Source organism: Dipodomys merriami, unplaced genomic scaffold, assembly GCF_024711535.1.
Source record: "Dipodomys merriami isolate MVZ:Mamm:240054 unplaced genomic scaffold, mDipMer1.0.p SCAF_8, whole genome shotgun sequence".
Classification (NCBI taxonomy): Eukaryota; Metazoa; Chordata; class Mammalia; order Rodentia; family Heteromyidae; genus Dipodomys; species Dipodomys merriami.
The window spans coordinates 36,707,187-36,720,898 of record NW_027206401.1 but is presented as its reverse complement, the minus strand read 5'-3'; positions in this window follow the sequence as shown (position 1 = coordinate 36,720,898).

Sequence of the window (13,712 nt, the reverse complement as noted above, 5' to 3'; positions counted from 1 at the left end):
GGTAGGGATGTTGAACATTTCTTCATGTGTCTATTGGCCATCCTTCTTTCTTCTTCAGAGAAGTTTCTCTTTAAGACTTTGGCCCACTTATTTATTGGGCAGTTGTTTCTTTGAGGATTTGTTATTGGGGGTTTAATTTTTTCAGTTCCAAGTATATTTTAGATATGAGACCCTTGTCCGTTGTATAGCTAGTAAAGACCTTCTCCCAATCCGTGGGATTTCTATTGATCTTGCTAGCTATGTCATTTGCCCTGCAGAAGCTCTGCAACTTTATGCAATCCCATTTGTCCAACCTTTCTTTGATTTGTTGTGTTTCCGGGTCTCTATTCAAAAAATTTCGACCTGAGCCAAGGAGACCTAGGGTTTCTCCTATTCCATCCTGTAATGTTTTCAGAGTGTCTGCTTTGAGTTCAAGGTCTTTGATCCATTTGGAGTTGATTCTGGTGCAGGGTGATATATAAGGATCTAGCTTTAGTTTTCTACATGTAGTTAACCAATTTTGCCAGCACTATTTACTGAAGAGTCTGTCTTTCTTCCATTCTATTGTTTTAGCTCCCTTATCGAATATTAGATGGCTATAGGTCTGTAGGTTCATTTCTGGGTTTTCAATTCTATTCCATTGGTCCTGAGGTCTGTTCTTATGCCAATACCAAGCTGTTTTGATGGCTTTATAGTAGAGTTTGAAGTTTGGTATTGATATTCCTCCAGCAGTGTTCTTTCCATTGAGGAGCGTTTTTGCTATTCGGGGTCTTTTATTGTTCCATATGAATTTTTGGATTGCCTCTTCTATTTCCTTGAAGAATGAGGTTGGAATTTTGATAGGTATTGCGTTGAATTTGTAGATAGCCTTGGGAAGTATTGCCATTTTCACAATGTTAATCTTTCCAATCCAGGAGCAAGGGAGGCATTGCCATTTTTTTAGTTCTGTGTTGATTTCCTTTTTCAAGATTTTAAAGTTTTCATCATAGAGGTCCTTCACTTCTTTAGTTAAGTTAATTCCTAGGTATTTTATTTTTTGTGGGGCTATTACAAATGGAGTTGCTTTCCTAATTTCAGCCACACTTTTCTCATTGTTGGCATACAGAAAAGCCATTGATTTTGGGGGGTTAATTTTATAACCTGCTACTTTGCCAAAGTTTTGAATCAGCTTGAGTAATTTGGGAGTGGAGTCTATGGGATTCTTTAAGTACAAGATCATGTCATCTGCAAAGAGGGAGAGTTTTATTTCTTCTTTCCCTATTTGGATCCCCTTTATGTCTGCATCTTGTCTTATTGCTGTAGCTAGGCATTCTAATACTAGATTGAAGAGAAGTGGAGAGAGTGGGCATCCTTGTCTTGTTCCTGAGTTAAGAGGAAATGGCTTTAGTTTTTCACCATTGAGTATAATGCTGGGTGTAATTTGTCATATACAGCCTTTATTGTATTGAGGAATGTTCCATGGATTCCTAATTTTTCCAAAACCTTCATCATGAAGTGGTGTTGGATCTTGTCGAATGCTTTTTCTGCATCTATTGAGATAACCATGTGGTTCTTATTCTTGCTCCTGTTGATGTGATGAATAATATTAATTGATTTGCGTATATTGAACCAGCTTTGCATCCCTGAAATGAATCCTGTTTGATCATGGTGTATGATTTTTTGGATGAATTGTTGAAGTCGATTGGCCAAAATTTTGTTGAGAAGTTTTGCATCAATGTTCATCAAAGAAATGAGTCTATAGTTCTCTTTCTTTGATGCGTCCCTGCCTGGTTTTGGGATGAGGGTTATGATGGCTTCATAGAATGTGTTGGGTAGTGAGCTTTCTCTTTCCATTTCATTGAAGAGTTGGAGGAGTATTGGTGTGAGCTCTGCTTTGAAGGCCTTGTAAAATTCCGCTGTAAAACCATCTGGTCCTGGACTTTTCTTAGCTGGGAGGGCTCTTATTGCTTTTTGTATTTCATTGCTTGATATGGGCCTGTTAAGATAGTTTAACCCATCTTGGTTTAGTTTTGGCATGTCAATATTTGCTAGGAAGAGGTCCATTTCTGTCAAGTTCTCAACTTATTAGCATATAGTTTTGAGAAGTATTCCCTTATAATGTTCTGAATCTTGGTTGTTTCTGTGGTGATGTTTCCATTCTCATCTCTGAGTTTATTAATTTGGGTGTGTTCTCTTCTTTTTCTGATAAGATTTGCTAAGGGTCTGTCAATTTTGTTAAGTTTTTCGAAGAACCAACTCTTTGTTTTGTTGATTTTTTCTTTAGTTTTTTTGGATTCTAATTCATTTAATTCTGATTTAATTTTGATTATTTCTTTCCCTCTACTGGATTGGGGATTATCTTGCTGGTCTTTTTCAAGGAGGTTTAGATGTGTCATTAAATTGCTAGTTTTAGATCTCTCCAATTTGTTGATGTAGGAGCTCAGAGCTATAAACTTGCCTCTGAGTACTGCCTTTGCTGTGTCCGAGAGGAGCTGGTGATTTGTGTGTTCATTTTTGTTGAATAGCATGAACATTTGAATTTCCTTTCTAATCTCTTCCATGACCTACTCTTGGTTCAGGAGTGTGTTGTTCAGCCTCCATGTGATACCGGACTTTCTTTGGTGGCTTTTGGTGTTGAGTTCTAATTTTATTCCCTTGTGGTCAGAGAGAATGCAAGGTATAACTTCAATGTTTCTGAGTTTAGACAAGTTTGCTTTATGGCCTAAAATGTGGTCTATTTTGGAAAATGTTCCATGTGCTGCTGAGAAAAACGTGTATTCTGATGCTGCTGGGTGAAATGTTCGGTAGATGTCTGTTAAGTCTAGTTGATCTATGCAGTTGTTTAGATCTGCGGTTTCTCTGTTGAGTTTTTGCCGAGTTGATCTATCTAGTGGGGAGAGTGGTGTGTTAAAATCCCCAACAATTAATGTCTTTGTATCTATATGGGATTTGAGGGAAAGTAGTGTTTCTTTGATAAATTTGGGTGCTCCATTGTTTGGCGAATAGATATTTAGAATTGTAATATCCTCCTGAAGGAGAGATCCTTTAATTAATATGTAGCGACCTTCTTTATCTCTTCTCACGAATTTTAATTTGAAGTCTATTTTATCTGATATTAGGATTGCAACTCCTGCCTGTTTATGGGGGCCGTTTGCTTGGTAGATTTTGTTCCAGCCTTTAACTTTGAAAATGTGTTTGTTTTTACGGGCAAGATGTGACTCCTGCAGGCAGCAGATAGAAGGGTCTTGTTTTTTAATCCAACTAGACAGTCTATGTCGCTTAATTGGAGAGTTCAGTCCATTAACATTAAGAGATAGGACTGAGAGGCATTTGGGAGTTCCTGCCATGTTATCCACCTTCTTGGGGACTGCAAAAACTGGGTTCTTCCTATGGTTCTTGGATTCTCAGTTTGGGTGCAGTTTCTTGGCCTTTGTTGCGGTCTTGTTGGTTTTCTATGTGTAGGACATCTTTAAGAATCTTTTTTAGGGCTGGTTTGGTGGAGATGTATTGTTTCAATTTTTCTTTGCTATGGAAGGTTTTTATTTGGCTTTCAGTTATGAAGGAGAGTTTAGCTGGGTACAGTATTCTTGGTTGATAGTTGTTTGTTTTTAGGGCATGGCATACATCATTCCAGGCTCTTCTTGCTTTGATTGTCTCTGCTGAGAAATCTGAGGTGATTGTAATTGGTTTCCCTTTATAGGTGATTACCCTTTTCTCCTTGACAGCTTTAAGGATCTTTTCCTTGTTCTGAGTTGATCCTGTGTGGATTATAATGTGATGGTGGGATGTCCTATTCTGGTCTGGTCTATTTGGGGTTCTAAAAGCTTCTTGTATCTGAATAGGCCTATCTTTTTGTATGTTTGGGAAGTTCTCTGCTAGGATCCTGTTAAACAAATTTCCTAGACCATTAACTTCTGTTTCTAGGTGCTCCTCTACACCCATTATCCTTAGATTAGGCCTTCTGATGGTGTCTTCCAAGTGTTGGATAGATCTATCATATTTCTTGGACTTGTCTTGGATGGCTGTATGTTCTTTCTCTATAATATCTAGGCTGTCTTCAATCCCTGAGATTCGATCTTCTGTATGGTCTAACCTGCTGTCAAGACTCTCTACTTTGTGTTTTATCTCTTTTCCTTCTAGTTGGTCAGCTTTGATGGCTTCAAGTTCTTTGTTGAAGCTCTGTTTTAGGTCTTGTATGAATTTCTTTACTTCCTTAATTTGGTGTTCAGTGTTTGTTCTCAAATCACTTAGTTGATTGGTTATGGTTTCTTTGGACTCCCATTCCTTCTGTTGGGTTCCATTCAGCATTCCCTTTGTGGTCTCCCTAACTTCCTTCAGCTCTTTGTTAATGGATTCCATGAATGCATTTAGTGATCTTTGTGTATTCTCTACCTCGTCTCTCAATTCCTGTATTACTCTTTGATTAGCTTCTTCCCATTCATGGGATTCCTGTAGTTCTCTTTCCTCTCGTTCGTGGGATTCCTGCAGTTCTCTTTGAGTGTTCTCAGCCTGCTCACGCCATTCCTCCCTTTCTCTTTGAGTATTCTCAAGTTGTTCACGCAAATCCTGTATCAGTTTTTGAGTAGCTTCCTCATGCTTATGATATTCCTGTATAAGCTTTTGGGATGCCTCCTCTCTCTCCCATTCACGCTCATACAGAGTCCTTTGTAAGTTGTCAAACTTCTCATTTATCATGTTTGCCAGCAGTGTTTGTAGAGCTATTTGGGAACTCTCCTCTGGATTATTCATTATCTGTTCTGACCCCTGATTATCAAGATTGGGACTTGAGATACCCAGATTTGCCATTTTTCTAGTGTTTTTTTGGCTTACTCTGCCCATTTGAGATGAAAATAGCACCAGTTTTGTGCTAGAACACTATCTTAAGGCAACCATCAATCAAAGTTTGCATTTGTACAGTCAATAGTCTACAGATACAATCTAGTTCAACAGATACATCTATTCAACATCAAACAACTATATGTTAATGGGCTTCGAACCGCAGAGAAGAATTTGGAAAACCAGAAATTATTAGGGTTAGGGAGAGATGTGGGTAAAAAATAGGAATAGATTGGTGTGTGGAGGCACAGGGAAAGTTAACTATGTCCTAATCCCAATGCAGGAAATAAGTTGGGTAGGATGCATGTAGAGAGAGAGAGAAAAATTAGAATGGGAAAGGGAAATGAAAAGAGACCAGAAAAAAAATAGAAATGTAAAAATTAATATTATTATGGAGATTAAAAGACTATCTATTTAGAGAGGAATGTGAGTATATTCATAGAAGGGTAGGGACATAGAAGAGAAGTGAAAAACTTAAAAAAAATGCTTAAAATATTATATAGGTATAAAGAGGTAGTACTGCTATTAAGGAATTTAAGTCTCAGAGGTTTTGAATTGAGTAATAAATTTGTGGATTAAGTGTGTACACAATGGGGGATAGGGTCTACTAGTTAACTACGGGTTTATCTGAGGATGTGCAGGACAAGAGTTAAGTCACATACAGAAGATCAAAAGAGAAGAAAAGGTGAAAAGGATTAGAAAGGGAGAAAAAAGATCAGAAGTTCAGTAGAGCTAGACAAAAAAACAAAAAGATAGTTAAGAAAGAAAGAAAAAGAGAAAGAAGACAAGAAAAGAAAGGAAAACGCACATTTATGTGTTCCTAAAATAAAAATTATAAGAGGAAAAAAAAGTTACTGGAAAACAATTATTTTTTCAAAAAAGGCAAAAATTAAAGATTAATAAAATTTTTAGAAAAGGAAAAAAAATTATATATATATAAGGTACCCAAAAAAGAAAAAAAGAAAAAAAAAAGAAAAGAAGAGGAAGAAAAAAAAAGTTCTTTGATTTTTTTTTTGATTTTTTTTTTTGGGAGGGGTGGGAAGAATACTGTATCTCCCTTTTGTCTGTAACCAGCCTCTTGTTGGAGTCTCTGGTCAGCTTGAGGTCCTGTGGCTCGATTGGTTTCTTAAGTCAGTTTGTTCGAACAGGCAGAATAATGTTCTGCTTTACCCAAGATTTTGAGATCCCCCTCCCAGATTAGTTTACTGGGAGGGTGTTCTGCTTTGAGAATCACAAAAGAGGGGGATGCAGTGGTGAGGCTAGGTTCTGGGTAGGGTTGAGGCCTTTCAACAATCAGTAGCTTTTTCCTGGGGCTAACACAGAGCCCAGCCTGGAGCTGTTCTCAGGGTTTCTGTTTTTCAATTGATTGTGGAGGCTGCTAGAGGGAGGGGCAGCCTCTAGCTCTGGTCACCCAGTGAGGAAAGCCACTCCAATGGCTGGTGCCTGAGCTGGGTGACTTTTCCCTGGATGGAGCCGAGTCTGGCAGGTCACTTCCCCCTTAAGTTCTTGTGACCTGCTAAATGACTCGTTTTATTCCAAGGCCTGGGTTGGAGCTGGCAGCTCCTCTGAGCTTTGTCGTTATCCAAGATGGAGATCACCGGTGCTGGGGGGGAGGGGTGGCCTTCCCTCCTCTGCTCCCTGAGAAGGAGTGAGGACGTCGGGCTTCTACTCACATCGAGTCTTGGATCCTGGGTCGTCTCTGGTCTGCGAACTGCAGGATGAAGATGTCCGCTCCTTGTCAGTTCTTGCTGGTGTTGAGTAGAATCCGCTCGCCCGCTGTGTCTGGCTCCTTCGTCCCGGACTGTCTGTGTGAGTGCTCAGTTATGGCCCGGGCTGCGGACTCTGCTGCGACCCTGCCGCCGCCACTGTGGCGGCTGCTGGCAGGCACTCAGATGTGTCTTTTTGCCTTGGCTTCCCTTTTCTTGTCTAACTCTCTGTCCTGTGATGGCACACTTGGTGTGATTCTCTGGCTTAGGACTGTTCACTGGAACTCTAAAACTGCTTTCTATGCGAGAGCTTGTTCAGATTCCAGCTTGTCCTCCGCCATCTTCCTGGAACTTTAGCAAGTTGATTTTTAATGTACATAATCATTGTTAAATCCTGTGTTAACATCAATATAAAATGTGAAGATTTTTTTATGCTCTGGTTGGAAAGAACAACCTTACTGAAGAGAGAAAATAAGCACAGCTTAGAAATATGGAGAAGAAAATCTAGTGTCCTTAAATCTAGTAGCTATGAAAATGCTAGTACCCACATTACATTGATTTATCTATAGAATTCATAAAAACAAATAGCTGTATATATATATATATATATATTCTTATTCAATGATGGAATTGATAGACATGAAAGATTCTATATTATCTAGTATCCAAGAAAGTTCTGATAATTTCAGACAAGGCTGCCCTGACTTTCGAATAAACACCCATGTCTCTTGCAGGTCTCTGTTTTTACACATTGAATATTGAATGGGTAGCCCAGAGTTTAAGCTATAACACCCAACTGACACACTCTAAATTTTCTGTTTGTTCTTTCTGCAGTCACATTCTGATTCCAATGTTTTCAGCTCCTTAAGAATGTGTATTATGACAAGGTAAATACTTCATAGTCTACCTCTTGACAAGGTAAATACTTCATAGTCCACCTCTTGCTTCATAATCTTACTCTTGCTTAGGTCATCTCTTCCTTCTGTCTGAACGCTTCTTCTGTGAAATTGCCAGTTCTGCTTCACTGTTAGAAACAGAAAACTATTCCCTTTTTTTGAACTTTGATCACAACTAACTAACTGAAAATCTAGGGGAAAACCTGCCCTTCTTATCATGCAATTACCATCTTGAATTAATATTTCAAGTGATGTCAGTGGATTAGACTGGACAGAGTCCTGCATGTGGACTTACTGGGATCTATACACATGTATTATTCTGGGTCTTGAGGACTCATTTGGGCTTTCTATGCCCAAGGTAACATTAAGATTATAATAATCAGTGTGACTATGACAATGAAAGAATGCTGAAACTTACTTTCATTTCTAATCTTATAATGCTCAGTGAGACATAAAATAAATCACTGAAATCAACACTAAATAAATGTAAAGTCAAGGGGAAATTTATCTGCAGAATCCTATGGATAATATAATTAACGTGTTGCATCCTTTGGAAATAAAGTTAAAAAAATATAAATTATTGATGGAAAATATTCTTTAAGTTTTGATTGACAGCTATCCATATATAATTTATGTGATCTAAATTATGGTTTGCTTCCGTCAGGCCAATTAGTGCAATCATTGATTTTCTATCATTTCTTTCATAAACAAGCACCTTGTTGAAATATATCCTCATAACAATTTATACATATGTATATACAATATATATGTTGTATTTATAGTATACTTATATAGTATATCTGAATATGTATTATTATTAAATATAGTCACTATGCCAATCTTTAAACAAGTGTTACATATTAAGAAAAAAATAAATATAATCAATATACACAAAAATTCTGTAAGTCCCTTCTACATAACTCTAAATACAGAGGTTCTGCATGAAAAAAAGCCTTTCGTCATATAAAGTTTAAAAATATAAAATTGTATCCAGTTGAAATCCATAGTATCTTTTGGGTATGCAGTTTACACTCTGAAATTGTTTCGGGAATATTTTGTGAACTAATAAAATTATCATATCCATTTCATTTTCTCTATGGGCAAAGTGGCATCCCTAAGCTGAGTGACTTGCTTTCTCAGTTAACTACTCTTTAGAGAATATGTGTTCAGAGATGTCTATCATGGAATCTGAAAGGGAGAAAGAGTTTATAATAGAATCAAAGACCAGTCACAAATGGAAGCTGTAAAACACAAAGTTGTCTTGCAATACTGTCTGGAGCAATCTTTGATCTCATCCAATCTTTCAGAAACAGTTGGAAAAAATGACTGTTCTCAAATATTATGAAAAATGTAATTTTTTTTTCTGGGTTTGAAATCAAAGTCTGGCCACTGACCTTGAGTTATTTTGCTCAAGGTTAGTTCTCTACCACTTGAGCCTTAGTTGTACTTGTGACTTTTTGGTGTTAATTGGAGATGAAAAGTCTCACAGGCATTTCTGTTTGGGCTGGCTTCTAATTGTGGTCCTCAGATCTCAGCCTCCTGAGTATAGATTTTACTCAGATGTGAGCTACTGACCAGTTCTCTATTAATTTTTGCTATACGTTAGTGTTTTATTCAAGAAAGAGAGAAAAAGTAAAGACCTATAAATCTGGAATAAGCATATCCCATAATATTTCAGGAAATACATTTTATTTCATTTAAAAAGTTTATATTAGCTGAGTGCCAGTGGCTCATACCTGTAATCCTAGCTGTGTAGAAGGCTGACCTCTGAGAACCATGGTTGATTCAAAGCCAGCTAGGGCAGGAAAATCTGTGAAACTTATCTCAAATCTATCCCCCAAAAGCCAGAAGTGGAGCTTTGGCACCTAGGTAGAATGTAAACTGAGCAAAAGAAGCTCAAAGACAGCACCCAGATTTCAAGAACAGAACTGGCACAAAAGGAAAAGAAAAGAATGTCTATATTTTCCTAAAGTTTATTTGAATTGCAAAGTGCTGGTCATCTATAAAAATTTCTCATCAGCATTTACCAATCATTTGAAAAGTTAGTTTATTAATCGTGAGTCTATTAAAATATACTAAATTGTCAGGCATAAATGTTCTTTTTAATTAGCCTAATTCTTTAAATTGAATGGATGCTTTGCTTTTCATAAACTTTAATCACAGAATGTGGAAGAAAATAAATAATAAAAGGTATAATAGCAATAATAACTCCCAATGACAGAGTAATGTGAATTAACAGTCATTTATCAAAAATAATTAGAAAGAAAATACAGAGTTATAGTACTTCTTAAAATAGCATAGCATAACAATATAGAGTAATTTTAGGATACTTTTACTTTTGCTTATGAAACACACCTGAAGATGATAAGTTAAAGCTCATAGTGCATAAGCTATCCAAATACCTATTAAAAGAATTCAGAAATCAATAATTACATTATAAAATATGAAACCCAAGGAAAACAATACATAACATTTGGTTCCAATTATAAGAATCATTTGAAAGCCATTTGTTATTGGATTTTTAATTTTCAAGAAAAATTAGTAAACCAATTTCATTTCAATTCAAAAGCAATTACCAACTCAGAGTCTATGTACAGTCCACACTGTACGGGGATCTAGGGGGGTAAAAATGAGTAAGTCATGGTCTCTGCCTTTCCCACAATCTATTCTTGTAATGTTCAGGTCCTAAACAGATGGCCATTAAAAGAGCAGTGCAAGCATTAAGGAATGTGTGACTGAAAAAATTACTGCTACAAAACAGAACATAGAAAAGACATAGCCTTTTATTTAAGGAATAATTGCTGACTGAAATTAAACTTATGTAACAAAATTAATGGTTATGTAATGAAATTTTAATGTAGTTTATATTATATTCATATGTTATTATCATACAATGGCAGTTAAATTTAATTATAGGTGGGAAGTAACAGTGATCTATTCATTAGAATGGACATGAATCCACCAGTAATATATGAGAGGATTCAAAAGGTACTAGAAATTCTAGCCTAGATAATTAGTAAATTCCACAGAAAACTTTCATTTTCATGGTAACAACAAAATAGTCAGTTGCTGGTAATGGTGACACATTCTTAAAGTCCCAGGTTGTGGGAGACCAAAGCAGGAGGATCATAAATTCAAACCAAGACTGAGCATCATGGCAGCAAGACTGTCCTAAAACACATAATTAGATGCTGTTAATATAACCCAGCAATGAGAAATGACTGTAGTGTAAAGGAGAAAATTGATAAATATTTGACATATAGAAACTTTCAAACCCCAAATTATGGACTTTGGGGAAAACATAAAAAACAAATAAAAAGGAGACAATAAAATCTAAAAGAAAATTTAAGAGTAATTGTTTTAGAGAAATTAGAAAACTTCAAATGTAAGGAAGAATATCATTATCAATGTGAAATCAAAGGATTTAATGGCTAGGCATTGTTGAAGCATGTCTGTAGGTAACATAGAATGCAAAATGGACATTAGACATGTGAAATTTCAGTAAACAAACACATGTGAAAGTCCATAAGGTAGTGTAACAGATTAGACACTGGTCAGGATAATTAAGCTGTGCTTCATGAACTGTAACATGAAAAGTAACAGAGACCAAGGTGAAGGATTCTTCCTTATAAGAAACTTCTAATGAGTACATTCTAGAATACAGAAATATTAATAGTGATAGAATACTTGAAAGTGATAGAAAACAGAAGATTGAAAAAAGTGGGTAAATATTTTCTATGAAGTATTGTATGTTAAAATTATACCAATAACCATAAATATTCAAAATGACACACTAAAAATCAAACATTGAAAAGCAAGGGTAGACTATCATTCCAAACCCACTACATTAGTGTAAGAACAAGAATGTGCTTGTTACAGATTGTTGAATTTGAAAACTCTGTAATTTAATATAGTTTTTAAAGATTATGACTAATTTCTGTGAAGATAAAGAATATATACAGGAAGTTAACTTTTATTACGGCCTCAAAATCCAATCCAATGCCATAATCTATGCATTAGCAAACAGTGATTCTATAGAACAATTATTCTAAGATTTTCTTTAGGAAAATTTTAGCTTTAAAGCTTTTGATACTATATGTTCTCTACAGAGCAGAAATCATAATCACAATCATAAAAAATTGTAGTTTGATAATGTTTATTCTACTATATATAAATAAAATATTTAACTGTTAAAATCAATGTTATGAATATGGTATAATATGTTAATGAAAGTTGTTAAAAGACACACAATATGGGGCTGGGAAGGTGGCTCAGTGATAAAGTTCTTGCTTTGTATGCATGAGGCCCTGGGTTTGATTCTTTAGCACCACAGAAACAGTAAAAGTCAGAAGTGGTGCTGTGGCTCAAGTGGTAGAGCACTAGACTTGAGCTGAGGGACAGTGTCCAGGCTCAGAGTTCAAGCCCCACAACCAACAAAAATAAGACACACAATACTCTTATTGTGGGTATCCTAAACACTAGTTAAAATATAAAGCTGAAGTTGAAGCCAACATGTGTGTGTGTGTGTGTGTGTGTGTGTGTGTGTGTGTGTGTTGTGGTTTAGCTGTTAAATTATTGAGTTAAATTATGTATTAAATATCTCAATAACACATCTCTACTAAACTATGAATTTCATATATCTTAAGCACATTTTGTAATCAAACTTTCAAAGTCAAGAGAAAAATTAACTCTTCCCCTGACATCAAGAGAAAAGGAAAAACAAAATTCGTACAAGGGTATCTTAAATCACCTAATAGCAGGTATGTGTCCTATTTTCTGTGATTTCTTGTCTATGTATTTTTCTTCTAATGAAAGATATTTTTTAAGTCATAAGGAGTAAAGCATTTTGTTCCACATCAATACTTTTATTCAAAAAAAATCCAACTTTCAGTTAGTCCTCCCTCAAACAGATATAGAATCTGAATGAACATAGAGAGCTGTGCATAATACCAAGTCCTGTGAACAAACTATAATACTGCACCAATCAATTGGAAAGAGATGGACATATAAGGAGGCTGAGTCGTGTGTAGCTTTTCAAGTTTGGCTAGACTAGAAAGAAGCGTGACTCACTGCCCAGGCTATACAAAGTGGGATAGTACAAGTTGTTACCACAGAACTCAGCAGGATATGAAATTTAAAGTTTCGTGATTCCGTCTAGCATTTTCTAGTTATTATTTCTAGATTGCAAGTAACTGAAACCACAGAGAGTAAAAGAGTAAAAGGGGATAAAAACACACAGAGACAACAAGTCACATAATACATTTAAAATAACAACAACAAAAAATGAGTAAAAGGGACAACCACTGTAACTCTAAATACATATATATTTGAGATGATTGGTAGAAAGGTGATGGACCTTTCATTAAGAGTAAGTGATAAAATTTTGTAATTAGGAAGAAAGAATTCTGAAGAAAGGTTTTTGAGATTTAAAGAAATAATAAAAATTTCATGAATAAGAACGTTATACAAAAGTAAATTGTATTCCCATTCAGCAGTAAATTAGGCAATCAGAGTTCAATTTCTCTGAACCCAATTCTCAGAGAAAACTATTATTTCTCTCAGCAATATGTTGAAAGGCATGGATACATTTTGTCCATCATTTTTTTTAAAGACTGAAAACAAATCTATTCTAGCTATCATGTTTCACATGGAAGCTGAAGTGCCCTTGACTTTTGTACTCACATATTTATGCCACAAATGTGTGTCTCTGTCATTAGTCTGTGAATTGAAGAATGTTAAAGGCCACATTTCTCTTATTTCTTGAAAGTTATTGATGTCCCAGATGAGTTCTGAGCATATTGTGGGAAATCAAGACAATGTATTTAGAATTGAGTGGAATAATTAAAGTAAATGAATGAAGAAATAAATTGTTTAACCAAAATGTTTTCTTCCATTAAAATAATTTAGTTTCTGGTTCGCCCCATCAGCCCTCCCTGTAACTCCTTACAATAGACACTCGCATTATATTTCTTCCACAGTGTTCAACACCTTTCATGTATATGACTTCATTTGCTGAGCTTGGCTGATCATACTTCTTTATAGTTCCTTTTATAGTTCCATGTTTTCTTAATTGCTCTGCAAGTTTTCAAGAAGAACTATTCAATTACACTTTTCATATCCTTAGTTTATTTTTTTGTGTCCAACATTAAGTTCATTTCATAAATATTGATGAGTTAGATCTTCATGTGAATGGCAGTTGGGATGAACTTAAGGAATTTCTGTATTCTTATATTTAACTTGATACTTTGGTTAATGACAGATAAATGATGTGTTTTCATTCATTTTCCTTTGGCTTGACAGAAAGTTCTGGAATGGA